Source organism: Aquarana catesbeiana, linkage group LG05, assembly GCF_042186555.1.
Source record: "Aquarana catesbeiana isolate 2022-GZ linkage group LG05, ASM4218655v1, whole genome shotgun sequence".
In the NCBI taxonomy this organism is placed as follows: Eukaryota; Metazoa; Chordata; class Amphibia; order Anura; family Ranidae; genus Aquarana; species Aquarana catesbeiana.
In genome coordinates, this window is record NC_133328.1 from 468,494,443 (window position 1) to 468,509,617 (window position 15,175).

A 15,175-nucleotide genomic window follows, 5' to 3' on the forward strand; every position below is an offset into this window, starting at 1 on the left:
CTGCTAGGGATGGCCAAAGGCCCAATGATATCCACTGCCACCCTCTTAAAAGGTTCGTCAATCACAGGCAAAGGTTTTAGCGGAGCCCTGTGTACATCCCCTGCCTTGCCAACTCGCTGGCAGGTAACACAGGACCGACAGTAGTCAGCTATGTCAGCGAGCATTGTAGGCCAATAAAAGTTATGTATCAACCGCCCTCGGGTCTTAGTGATCCCCAAGTGCCCTGCGAGGGGAATCTCATGAGCCACTTTTAGCAGCGGTCCCCTAAATTGACTGGGTACAACCAGCTGCCTGTTACCTAGGTCAGCCTCATTCCCCTCTGCAGGCATATTTTCTCTGTACAGTTTACCTTTGTCCCAATAGACCTTTTGTTTGTCATTCTCTGCAGGGGGGCGATCAGCTAGACTCCTGAGCTGTGCTAGTGTTTGGTCTGTCTGCAGTGCTGTTTCAAAGGCGGAACAACAGGTCCCAGCCAGCAGTCCTGTGGCAAACATGGACAGCTGCTGAGGCTCAACAGAGGTGGAGTCCACTGGGTCAGAACAGGGAGAGGGCCCAGAGACCTCCTCCTGCTGTTCTGCGACCAGGGCCTGCACCTCGGCTGCCTTTGCAGCACTGCGAGTGACCACCAGTACTGGCAATGCATTATCATCATCATTATCATCATCATCATTATCATCATCATCATTATCCTCATCATCATTATCATCACATTTAACCTTTATCAGTTCAGCATCATTGGAACATACATCAGTTACCTTCACTGGCAAGGGGGCCTCCTCTCCTGTCTCTGAAGAAGGAGGACCTTGCACTTCCACTCCACCCTCCCCCTCCCTCTGTCCATCTACAGGTTGCCCAGATATTACCCCAACATCGGTAAACAGTACCTTGGGAGGTCCAGAGAGATCCGTGGGAGCATCTGGGGTGCTTTTAGCAGGGGCATAGTATGAAACAAGGGTACCTAAATCAGAACCCAACAACACCGCAGTGGGGATCTCCTCCGAGACACCCACCTCTCTCATCCCACTCCCGGCACCCCAATCAATAAAAACATAGGCACGGGGTACACAGGAACGGGTCCCCCCAACTCCGGTGAGGGTAAGGAACTTCTCTGGGATGATGTCTGTTTCTTCTATAACCTCTGGTCTGACCAATGTGACTTCGGCTCCGGTGTCACGAAAGCCTGTTACAGTCCGGTGGCCTACGATGACTGGCTGCAAGTTGGCATTGGTTCCGGGAGGTTTCCCACTGACGAGCAGCACAGCGGAAGGGTTGCTAGCCGGATGGCCAGGTGATGTCGTCTTCTTCTGCTCAGGGCACTGCGCCCTGAGATGTCCGGCTCCCCCACAGTTGTAGCATTTGCGTTGGTCAGTTAGGAAGGCCTTGGCTCCAGGAGTTGCAGGTTCCGGCTGCTGAGGAACTTGTTTGGTAGGCAGAGGAGGGGTTGCCGTGTGCGATTTCCCTCCTTTCCAGCCATTCAGAGGAGCCTTGCGATGGTCAGATACCCGAGAGTGGATATAGGTATCTGCCAGTTCTGCTGCTGCTTTGGCAGAGGCTGGCTTTCGCTCCAGCACAAACTGTCTGACGTCTGTAGGACAGATGTGCAAAAGTTGATCTGCAATCATAAGATCTTCCAGGGATTCAAAAGAATCGGCTTCCAAGCCTTTAGTCCACTGCCGGAATGTGGTACGTAAGCGACCTACCACATCCATGTATGAGTCCCCAGGCCCCTTTTGCAAGGACCTAAAACGCTTCCGGTACACTTCCGGGGTTAGCTGAAACTTTTGGATGATTGCAGCTTTTAGGGCCGCATAATCGTCGCACTGTTCTTCTGACAGTTCGACATAAGCATCCAGGGCCTTGCCTCGTAGCCCTGGCGTCAGGTACCGGGCCCATTGTGCTGGGGGCAGATGGTACTGACGGCAAGTTTTTTCAAACGACAGTAGATACACGTCAATGTCACTGTCCTTTTCCATAACTGGAAATTTGGCTGCTGGGATCACTGGCAGAGAGGCATCCCTGTGCTCTAGGGATCCGAGGTTCTGAGCCTGTCGCTGCTGCTGGAGCCTAGCCATCTCCAATTCGTGCCGACGATCAGCCTCCCTCTCAGCCTGGCGTTCCTCTCGCTCAGCCCTGCGTTCCTCTCTCTCAGCCTGGCGTTCCAGAAACTGCAGGTACACCACAGGATCCGTCTCCCTGAGGTTTTGTAGAGTTTCTTGCATTTGAAGAGAGTCTATGATGGTTTCAGGCAATCTGATGCTAGCCTGCTCTTGTGATGGCTTGGAGGTAACAATCCGTGGTATTCCAGTGTCAGTCTCTGCTTGCCCATCTGGTGAGGCCGCCTCTGAACCACTGGGCTCTGGAGTAGCGGAAACCCTTTCTGGTCCAGTTTCCCCCAGGTTCTGGTGTGCACGGATATCAAACTCCTGTAAGGCATGTATCAAGCCTTCACGATTTTTGCCACCAACGTCAATTCCTCTTTCTGTGCACTCAACAGTCAGTTCATTCTTGCTCATCTTTTTATATGCTGATAACCCAGACATTTTGCAAGCAGAAGAGATAGAACAGAAAGAAGAGATAGGAAGAAGGTGTAGGAAAGAGTTGTTGCTGTATGTCTCTCTTGAAAAAAACAAAATCAAAAAATATGCACCAGCTTGTCTCTAAGGACTGTTTCCACAAAGGTTACAATCCTTCAGTGCAGAGCTAATTCCTAACAATGCACTGAATGCTCTTAATGCGAAACTATCCCGCTACGCTGCCACCAATATGTGACGAACGCGGGTGTCAGATCCCTGCCCTCCTCGCTAACTCGCGACAAAGGACCGGCCAACCTCACACCACGCTGTCACTTACGTAACAATGCCACTCTCAGCTGCGCCCAGCACAAAGATTTTCCAGCTTGCGGGACCACAATCTAGGTGCGAGCAGCCTGAGAGTGATTGTCACTGGGCTAATTACACAATTAACCCTTTAACTGCCACCACCCCCGTTTAAAAGACCGAGCCGGGGGAGACTCGTAATTTTGCAATACCAATTATAATTTTAGAATAAGCGTCTGACACACACACTGCCACTACAGACAGATCTGCTCAGAGTCTTACTCTACAACAGTAGCGCCCTTCAAGAGGCAGGTTCGTTTATAGCTTGCATTAAGAGCTTTAGAGACAAGGTTAACACTTTTCAACATAAGGGTTTATTATGAAAAGGTCAAGGTTGATGCAAATAAAATATTTACAGAAGAAAGATGTTTCAAAATATAAAGACAATATACAGCCACAAAGCAATAAGGTAGAATTGGGAAGAGAGAATACTTGCAATTAATGTCCGAGGGTTGATCAGAGTTCGATCGATGAGCTAGGTAATCGGTTCTCGACTTGGCAGATGTTACTTCTTGGATGGTAAAAGGAGAACTGACCATTGTCTTGGCATCTCCTCTTTTCTGTCAAATCAGAAGGGGTGTTGACAGCGACCAGTAACCAATCATCTGGTCAGCTGGTGTAGGGGTTGGTTGCTGGGAGGTGTCTACACTCATGACCACGTCCCAGGTACATTTTGTAATACATGTTCATATATCTGCATCTATAGGGTTTACAGACTCCAAATATCCATATTATTATTCAACTTGAGATTTCCTTCAAAACAAGTCTAAACATGCCATATCTATAACGTATAGCCTGCTTTGGAGGAATAAGTGGTCCCAGGGGTTTCCCATATGACCTGACATAGGGGTGTCTGGACTTGAAACGTTCCATATTATCTGAGGAAGCTAAATATATCCAGATTATGTCTGTGCTATTACTAAGTCAGAAGTTATGAAACATGCTGAAATTTCATACTTATTCTTATGAGGTGTATTCAGAAGACTTTACGACCGAGGTCTGTTAGGGCTCTGAGTGGGGAGGGTGACAGTTTTACGACAGGCCTGAACACTGCCCTTACAACAAATGTTTTCCTACTGACTTAGCCTGCTCTGTTTTCTCTGTTGAGATAACCTTTTCTGTTGAACTTAAAAAGCTTTGAATTCCTAAGGTGGGGAAGACGGAGTTCAGAGTTCTCTGTGAGGTTACATGGTTAGCAAAACTGTCATGGCTACTTCCACACAAGATGGCAGCTAGCTACAGCTTGTCATGTCCCGTACTTGATATCGTTACAGTCTTCTCCACGTCTAGATTACTAAATGCATTGAATTGTTGCCATGTGATTGGCTGATTAGCAATTTGTGTTCCCAAGCAATCGAACAGGTGTACCTATCAAAGTGGCCGGTGAGTATAGTTTATAATAGAAAATTCTTGATTTTTGTACATCTGAATTGTAGCATATCGATAGGCTAATGTCTCCAAAGTGCATCTACTCTCAGGTGGAATCCTTGGCTTATGGTTGGGTGGTTGTCACTTTAGTCTTTTTTTGCAGCTTTATTGCTGATTTCACCTGGGAGAGAGGGTTTGATATACAGGGTAAAAACAATAGCAGTAAATCTGGCTCAAGCATGCAGAATCTCAATTTCCAAACCCCAATTTGGTCTAAATTGTCTTTGCCTTTTGTAATTTTGGGCCTTTAACCACAGTTCAATCTGTGACTGTAATGCCCTGTACACACGGTCGGATTTTCAGATGGAAAATGTGTGATAGGACCTTGTTGTCGGAAATTCCGACCGTGTGTGGGCTCCATCACACATTTTCCATCGGAATTTCCGACACACAAAGTTTGAGAGCTTGCTATAAAATTTTCCGACAACAAAATCCGTTGTCGGAAATTCCGATCATGTGTACACAAATCCGACGCACAAAGTGCCACGCATGCTCAGAATAAATAAAGAGATAAAAGCTATTGGCTACTGACCCGTTTATAGTCCCAACGTACATGTTTTACGTCACCGCGTTCAGAACGATCAGATTTTCTGACAACTTTGTGTGACGGTGTGTATGCAAGACAAGTTTGAGCCAACATCCGTCGGAAAAAATCCATGGATTTTGTTGTCGGAATGTCCGATCAATGTCCGACCGTGTGTACAGGGCATACGAGCGTTCACAGTTTCCTCCAATGGAGTTTTCTCTTTCTGGGCAATTTAGGCCAGAGCAGTCACATGTACCTTGTTCTTGATGCATTGAATACTTCTTGCCAGTCCAGAAGCAGCATCTACTCAGCTTTCCTTGAACATTATCCATCTCAGAAGATTCAGTTCAAGATGCTCCCTCCAGGCAGACATCTTCAAACACAGTTCCCCCTGAAAAGACCCTTTCACAGGGCAATTGTAATCCACAGAGCTTTACACACTGGCTCCATCTGGGGCAAACCCCCCTAGGAAAAAATAACACTCCTGAAGGTTGCTGTAAACATTTATCACCTTCCCTCAGCTCACATCACTCAACAAATTCCTTAGTGACTGTGGAGGAGAAGTATTCATACCAGTTATTGGTTCTTCTAACGCTGACTACTGGATCTAACACAGATATCGGCAGAAGCAAACAATAGCCAGTACTTACAAAAGACCTGGAGAAACCAGCAAACAAAGCTAAAGCTTACCATACATTAGTGAAATTAAATTTTAACATTTTTGTTTTAAGGAAGGTGGTTCGATTTTCTACTTATTAGTGAGGTAAATTTCATGTTTGTTTTCGACAACATAAATGAGAAAATCTGAAGGAGCAGAATTTTATGTTTTTTCTCAGCCAACAAATTTCTAACAGTGACTGTAGTCTTCATTCAGGAAAGTCAATTCACTGCAAAACTGAATGTTAAAAGCAAAAGTTTTTTTAAGTGCTTTTGAATGATATTAGTCAAGTCATCTAATGTATTGATGAGAATATTTATACAAATGTTTATATGAATATTAGGTTACTTTAAAAAATCTACTAAGTGTATGGCCATTTTAAGGCAGGCTACAGCCCAGTTACCAAAGCAAACACCAACTTTACCTGGGGGCACTCCAGCTTAAACTTTTTAAAAAAAAATTTTGAATAGAGCAAGGGAGGGTTTTAACCCCTGTCAATTATTTTTCGCCATCTGCATCCCATTGTCGAGATTTCTGTTCACTTCCTGTCCCATAGCCAAACAGGAAGTGAGAAGAAATCCCTGCAAATTTAGGAAATTAGAACTAGAACTAGTTTCCCCATTGGAAAATTTCCCTTCTTATTATTTTTCTGGGGGCAACCCAAAATTTGGGATTTTCTTTTACTTTCACTTTCAATGATAACGGTAAACAGGACAAATAGAGAAGGTGAATCTCCTTAATGGGGGCACAGACAGCAATAAAAACCCGACAAGCATTCTAATCCCTTTGTACTCTATCCAAAACTAAAATAAAAAGTTTTGCCCTTAGTTATACTTTAAGGCAGGGTCCCTATTATTATCATTATACAGGATTTAAATAGCCTGGCCAGTTTGCGCAGCACTTTACAGAATAAAATAAGACAATACTGTTACAATGCAATATAAGACATTTAGAAGGACCCTACTTTTGATAGCTTGCAAGTTATTTAATTAATTAATTGTTAATAACAAAATGCTGTACTGATAAAAAGAAAAATCATACTGTTTTTAGGGATGTGAAATGCTTCCTCCATTTTTGTGGAGTTATTCAGCTTCTCAAATTTCCTGAAGCCAAAAATGTTACCTTTTTTTTAAAAAACACACAGCTTTTTACCTGTCCTATTAGTGCAAGTATACAGTATGTAAACCCTTACATATACCCGTTGAGGTGACTGGCCTTAGGTGATACACAGAGATGACACAAATATCTCCTACATAAGGTGTACCTGTTTATATGCAGTCTTCTCTTCTCTACATCTGTTCAAAGTATACAATTTATAAAGCTTGTCTGAGCGTTCATAAAAAAATGGGGCGGAGAGCTGACGTTTCTGCAAAGGAGAGCTCTGAGAACTGATTGGAGGGAAGGAACATCTCCTCTTCACACAGCACACATGAACAGAGCTGAGGCTGTCAATCAGCTGGAGGCTTCCCCTTCCCTGTCACCTTTTTTTCACTTGGTGTCAGGAAAATTAATCAGAAGTGACTCATGCAGATAGCACAGTGTCTGGGCTGGTATCAGTCCTTCCTTCTCAGAGCTCTGTGCTTAGCTGTTGGTTAATTGCCAAAGACCCTTCGTTCCACAGTAACTTGCCTGGTCTTCATTTCCTGCTCGTCAGCTAGCTCTGCTAGCTACTTAAACTGCATGGATCAGATCTTCTGTGCCTTTGCCTTGGTCAACATATCCGGACTCTCTCTGCTGTGCTTTCCTGTGAAAGACTTTTGCTTAGCTGACTTCCCTTCTGGTTCCTGATCCTGTTTGCTGCACCCCAGTTCACTGATCTCAGGACTCCTGTTTCCCTGGCTTGTTCTAACTACCCATCCTGGTTACTGAACTCTGGTTTGTTTTGACTACATTTGCTCTGTTTATACCATTTTACCATTTTATTAAATAGTGTGATTTTTACTGCACTTCTGTCTCAGTCTGATTCATGGTTCCTGACACACAGGAACAAAGCAGCAGACATAAATGACACTAAGGGGTTAATTTACTAAAACTGGAAAGTGCAAAATCTGGTGCAGCTGTGCATGGTAGCCAATCATCTTCTAACTTCAGCTTGTTCAGTCAAGCTGTGACAAAAAAAATGGAAGCTGATTGGTTTCTATGCAGAGCTGCATCAGATTTTTAGTAAATCAACCCCTTATTTCACTTGATTGAAACAACAACACACTATAAAGGGATATGCTTTGTTCATATTTCATGTCTGAGGTTTACAACCACTTTAAAAAATGGAAAGATTCCCCCAAGGGTTTTTTTTAGCAGCTGCGTATTCCAATCAAGGAAGTTTGTATAGTTTATATTATTGTAAAATCTTTATTGGACAAAATTAATACAAAAAAGGGAATAGGAATTGAAATATGAGTTCTGGCTACAGGTGTATGAAATCATGTTCCATTACAACTGTCAAATATTGCACAATGCAACTATCAATTGACAATGCATTGCAAAAATAATATCCACATGAGCACCCAAACGCGTTTTGACTTATTCGGTCGTAGTCTTCTTCAGGGATTTTTTGCCTCTAAAAAGATATATCAAAAACATTCAGTTCAGTGCCTCATAATCTATAAGCATTTGTGCATGTGATATATTGTATTGAATTTATAGTTACCGCTCAGGAAACGGAACTATATCCTATAACCAGAATTTGTTTCAAAAGATGCCAGCAATCCAGTGATCTCTACATGTTGTTCCCAAATTCTCAAAGTGAAGTCCGGGTCCAGAAGGCTTACAAGGAGCCACACATGTGGACCTTCTTGGGATGGGGGAATGTACAGGACCTGTTTTGTTTTACAATAATCTCAATGAATTAATCAATGAAATTGTAAGAATACAATGAAATAAAAAAGATAATTTTGTACATTTGCAGTACTAGTGGAAAATGTTGAATCGGTTAGTGTCCGTGTATAATAGTTCTAGAATTATATATTATTTCTTGATTGTATACTATTTGGTTTTTATTTTAGCATTTTGTTATTTTTATTGAGAAACAAATTGTGATTTTTTATTTTTAGTCAAATATTATTATTAATTTTAATTGCAAATTTTTAAATTAGTGTTTGTTGTAATAAAGGGGGGGGGGGGATTGAATGTGAGGATTGGGTGTGGGGTGTCTCCTGGTGTATGGAATATGTGTGGAAAATGTGTGAAAATAGGAGATGCATGTGTAAGGGAAGTACAAATGAATACAATAGAATATTATAGAAAAGAATATTTTGGTTATTAAACCAAAATAGTGTTCCTATTGTGTTTTTTCCTGATGCAACTCCTTTGGAAAAGGAGCATGTGAGATAGTTTGCGAAATGTATGGGTCTAAACATTTCGCCATTGGGAAGAAGGAAAAATGTTTTCCTTTCTAGCCTGGCACAGGATTTGCCCATTCATCACCTTGGAAATTGCTCATTATGACCAAGAAAGAAAACATATAACAAAATTTCACAATATTTGAATATTGACTGCGACACAACTCATGTTTTAACTCTCACGCATTAGAGAAGGGGAGACGGGTGTTTAACCACCCGAAAAATGTATAAATAGAAAAACTCATGTCATGATACCTGTTTATTTGTCAGCGGTTCGTTCTTCTCATGGCCTTTTCTGCGCGTCTCTGGGTGGGTCCAGTCTCTGTTAGGCTTTGCCGCAAGGTAGGGAGATGTGGTTCTCCATGGTTCTCCCTACGCATTACGCTACTGCTGCAGTGCCATTCTTGGCTACTGGGGGGGAGCATTGCCATGCCAGGGGCGTTCTTCAATCACCCCTGGATGCTTAATGGCACGGTGCGCATGCGCGGTCTATGGACCTCGCGTGTGCAGGGCGTCATAGCGTCTTGCACGTGCAGAGGAGGTGACAGCAGCGGCCGAGGCTTCGGCCATCCAGAGCGCTGAGGGAGCCATGCGGCGGGCCATTTCCATGGCGGCCGTGACTGGAAAGGAGGGGGATAAATGAATGGCACCTGTGGCTAATTAGCCACAATATAGGAGATACCATATAAAGTGCACAACCTCCAGAGGATTCCAAGGCGATCCCAGGATAGCTGTTGCACATGAAAGATCACAGTCCTAGAAGTAAATGCTTTTGTTAAAAATGCCGAACTAGTGTTCTATTTTGCTAACATCTCATCTAATAAGAATTAGAGTTCATATATATTGGACACTATGGTATTATTACTTATCGTATTATTATTTTTTATTATCAATAGATATGGCACTCTTCCCTGCACATCATCAGAGTGATATACTCTTGTGAGCAGGACACTAAAACAGTTGTCCATACATAATCCCTTAACAGCCAAGGTAACTTTGTGTGTATTTTTGTGCTTGGTTGGTTATTTTCATTCACACGAAATGGTTTACACATCACGGCACCTTTAAACGCTTACTTCACACACTTTACTCACCTCTTACACACGTGCATTCACATAGATATTTATAGCACTCATTTATTTTATTGTATTCATTTTTACTTCCCTTACACGTACATCTCCTTTCATTTTCCACACATTTTCCACACATACTCCATACACCAGGAGACACCCCACACTTAATCCTCACATTCAATCCCCCACTAATTTAGAAATTTACAATTAAACTTCTAATAATATTTGACTAGAAAAAAAAATTACAATTTGTTTCTCATTAAAAATAACAAAATGCTAATTCTGCTAATGCTAAATAAAACCAAACAGTATACAATTAATAAATAATAATATACAATTCTAAAAGAACTAGTATGGATGGACACTAACCGATTCGGCATTTTCCATTAGTACTGCAAGTGGACAAAATTATCTTTTTTATTTCATTATATGCTTACAATTTCATTGATTTATTCATTGAAATTATTGTAAAACATCACAGGTGCTGTACATTCCCCCACCCCAAGAAGGTCCACATGTGTGGCTCCTTGCAAGCCTTCTGGACCCGGACTTCACTTTGAGGAGGTGGCAACGACGTGTGGAGATCACTGAATCGCTGGGATCTTTTTAAACAAATTCTGGCTATAGGATATACAGTTGTGCTCATAAGTTTACATACTCTGGCAGAATTTATGATTTTTTGGCCATTTTTCAGAGAATATGGATGAAAACACAAAAGCTTTTTTTTCACTCATGGTTAGTGTTTGGCTGAAGCCATTTATTATCAATCAACTGTGTTTTCTATCTTTAAATCATAATGGCAACAGGAACTACCCAAATGACCCTGATTAAAAGTTTACATACCCCAGTTCTTAATACCATGTATTGCCCCCTTTAACATCAATGACAGCTTGAAGTATTTTGTGGTATTTGTGGATGAAGCTTGTTATCTTCTCAGATGGTAAAGCTGCCCATTCCTCTTGGCAAAAAGCCCCCAGTTCCTATAAATGTTTGGGCTGTCTTGCATGAACTGCATGATTGAGATCTCCCCAGAGTGGCTCAATGATATTGAGGTCAGGAAACTGAGATGGCCACTCCAGAACCTTCACTTTATTCTGCTGTAGCCAATGACAGGTCGACTTGGCATTGTGTTTTGGATCATTGCCATGTTGGAATGTCCAAGAACATCCCATGCGCAGCTTCCTGGCTGATGAATGCAAATGTTCCTCCAGTATTTTTTGATAACATACTGCATTCATCTTGCCAACAGTTTTGACCAAATTTCCTGTGCCTTTGTAGCATACACATCCCCAAAACATCAGTGATCCACCTCTGTACCTTTCCTCATAGGTCTTGTTGACTCATCTCCAAATGTAGCGTTTATGTTTGTGGCCAAAAAGCTAAATTTTGGTCTCATCACTCACAATGACTTTGAGCCAGAAGGTTTGAGGCTTGTCTCTGTTCTGTTTAGTGTATTGTAAGTGGGATACTTTGTGGCATTTGTGTAGTAATGGCTTTCTTCTGGTGACTCGCCCATGCAGCCCATCTTTCATTAAGTGCCTCCTTATTGTGCATCTTAAAACAGCCACACCACATGTTTTACAGAGTCCTGTATTTCACCTGAAGTTATTTGTGGGTTTTTCTTTGCATCCCGGACAATTTTTCCTGGCAGTTGTGGCTGACATTTTAGTTGGTCTACCTGACCATGATTTGGTTTTAACAGAACCCCTAATTTTCCACTTCTTGAATAGAGTTTGAACACTGCTGATTGGCATTCTCAATTCTTTGTATATCTTTTTATATCCCTTTTCTGTTTTATACAGTTCAACTACCTTTTCCCGCAGATCCTTTGACAATTCTTTTGCTTTCCCCATGACTCAGAATCCAGAAACATCAGTGCAACACTGGATGAAAGATGCAAGGGTCTGTCAGGAGTCCAGAAACTCACTGACCTTTTATACACACACATTAATTACAAGCAAATAGATCACAGGTAAGGATTGTTACCTTTAATAGCCATTCAAACCCCTTTGTGTCAACTTGTGTGCATGCTTTCAGGCCAAAATCACTAGGGTATGTAAATTTCTGATCAGGGTCATTAGGGTAGTTTCTGTTGCCATTATGTTTTAAAAAGAGTAAACACAGCTGATTGATAATAAATGGCTTCGGTGAAACACTAACCATGAGTGAAAGAAAAGTTTTTGTGTTATCATTCAAATTCTCTGAAAAATGACCAAGGAATCATAAATTCTGCCAGGGTATGTAAACTTATGAGCACAACTGTAGTTCCATTTCCTGAGCGGTAACTATAACTTCACTACAATATATCACATGCACAAATGCTTATAGATTATGAGGCATTGAACAAATGGATGTTTTTGATATATCCTTTTAGAGGCAAAAATTCCCCTGAAGAAGACTACGACCGAATAAGTTGAAACACGGTGGGGGGCTCATGTGGATATTATTTTTGCAATGTATTGTCAATTGCTAGTTGCATTGTACAATATTTGACAGTTGTAGTGGAACATGACTGCATACACCTGTAGCCAGAACTCTTAATTCCTATTCCCATTTTTGTATTAATTTTGTCCAATAAAGATTTTACAATAATATAAACTATACAAACTTCCTTGATTGGAATACCCAGCTGCTAAAAAACCCCTTGGGGGATTCTTTTCATTTTGCAATTTTCTGGGGTGTGCAGCTCCCTTAAACTCTCTGACACGCGGTTTTTATTTATACAACCACTTTAATGCACAAATATTTGTAACACAAATCACACATGAAAATGCAAAAGGGGCCCCTCAGAGTACCTGTCATCAGCTATAGCCTAAACTGCACCTTTTCAAATCTACCGTAGACCCTATTCTGCTTGGGGACACTTTCTGAGGATCTCCACCTCATCAGAGGTCAATGGAAGCTCTCCTGTTGTAGGGATAGTGTATCAAATCTTCCTGTACCTCATGTAGTGATTGCTATACTCTTGACCCCATTTATTCTTCGACACTTTGTACTTTTTAAAGTTCATTATTATGTTAAGTAGATCAGAAGTGTAACTATAACCTTCAGGGCCCCGGTGCAAGAAACCATAAAGGGCTCCCTTGACCCTCGCCTGGGGACCCCTACAGCAGCAAAACGCCCAATGGCAAGTGTGACCTTTGCAACCTTGGTAGTTCTGCCACTGGTGTCAGTAGTTTTTTTTATTTTATTTTTTTTTACAATTGTATTTACCATTTTATTTATTCATTTATTTTCAATTTTATATTTTATTATTTTTTACAACTTTCTAGGGCTCTGTTAGGGGGCTTTAGTGAAATACCAGGGGTCTAAACAGACCACTGATGTTTCACCTTTGAGACAGAGAAAGGAGATTGAGGACACAGCCTTCAATCTCCTTCTCTGCAGCCTCAGCAGCACAGAATGAATGGTCAAGAATAACTCTGTACAGAGCTTCCCGTTCATTCAAAAACTAAAGCATAGTAAACACAGTTTACTATGCATCAGTTATGAATGAACAGAGTCAGTGATAGGTACGGATCACTGACTTTATTCATTAAGACAAGGAAGGGGTCGGTTAATCTCCATCCTGAAAGCATCCCCCGCAGCAACCGGCGGGAGAGGGGAGGGGGAAACCTGGTAGTGCTGCAGGAGATGAGGGGCAGGAGGTGCATAGGCAGCGTGGCATGTAGAGGAACCAATCCCCTCTGTTTTCCTCCTGCAGCCGCTGCAGGAGAAAAATGGAGGGTATTCGTTCCTCAATATGCCGCCTTCGCTGCCCCTCCTATCCAGGGGTACAGCCCCTGAAGTAGATCAAAGTAACCACAACAAAATGGTTTATAACAAAATAATAATACCTTAAAATGTATTTGTGTTGCCTTTATTTTCAAAGTAAAGCTAGAGGTATCTTTTTAAACAGTGACACAATGAATTGTGATAGGAATTGTGGTATTTATAAATTATGGATGGTCTGTTCGTACTCTTCCCTCTATGGTGTCCACTTAGTAAACAATGTTTTTACCTATTCACACATCTCTTTACTCATTGCTCCTATTCTCCACTTATCACTGGGGCTGTTTACAAAATAATTGACAGTTCTGAGATAAGCGGCAAAGAAGAGACATCAGCGGCTAATTTAATCTTGGCAGTATTCAGAGATTAACAAGAAAAATGTGGAGGAAAAGACAGTTGTTATGGAAACCCAAGGAAGCTCGGAGTCTCATATCAGCCAAAGATCTTTCCACTGTCCAGATGCCAGAGATGGACATTGATAATACTTGTGTGAAAAATATTTACCGTATGTCATTATACAGAAATTAAACCTAACCTTGAGAAGACTGGTCATCCGTCATGTGATGTGCTAATGAAGGATTTAGCAAAGTAGATATTCTAGATGTCTACTTTATGATTGGTAAAATTGCACGTCTGTGCCATTCAAGTGTTTTTCCTGGATTAAATCCCTATCTGTTTTCTGCCCTGGCGAGTGTAGTCTTATCTTATATTCGTGATCTACATCTTAATCATATGGTCCACATCATGTAATATAAAATACATTGGAAAAACAAAACGTATTTGGAAAAAAGGGTTTCAGAACACATGAGACATAGTGGGGCTGGTTTACGCATAACACAAACAAAAGATTTCCCAGCACACTTACCAGCCAGCCTGCAAAACAGAGGGATTTGTTTGCACACATTTACAAATATATACTGTACGTAAGCTATAGTGCCCACATCAAGGGACCTCTGTATATACTGCGGTCCTAATTCAAAAATTTCCAGCATTTCTATAGTAGGAGCACATACATAATTAAGGGCAGGTATGCCTGGAGGGAGCCCACTCCTCCCTAAAGGCACAAGGATGCACGTGACGCCTAGCAAAGGCACAATGGAAGTCAAGGCATCCAGTGTGTCCCTGCACCCAATTCAACAAACTACACAAAAAAGTTGCAACCACCCCAACTTATAGCTGGCATTTGCAGCAAGGTGCACATGTAAGGGCAACACACATCATAAACAAACAAAAGATTCCCAGCACACATAGCATCCAGCCTGCAGACAGGGTCCATTTGGTTGTTCGGTAGGCTGGCTGGTAAATGTTGCCCTTTCATGTGCACCTTGCTGCAAAGGCCAGTTATAAGTTGGGGTGGTTGCCACTTTTTTTTACAGTGGGTTTACTCTCAAACTGATAGATACAGTATCTCACAAAAGTGAGTACACCCCTCACATTTTTATAAATATTTTCTTTTCCTGTGACAACACTGAAGAAATTACACTTTGCTACAATGCAAAGTAATG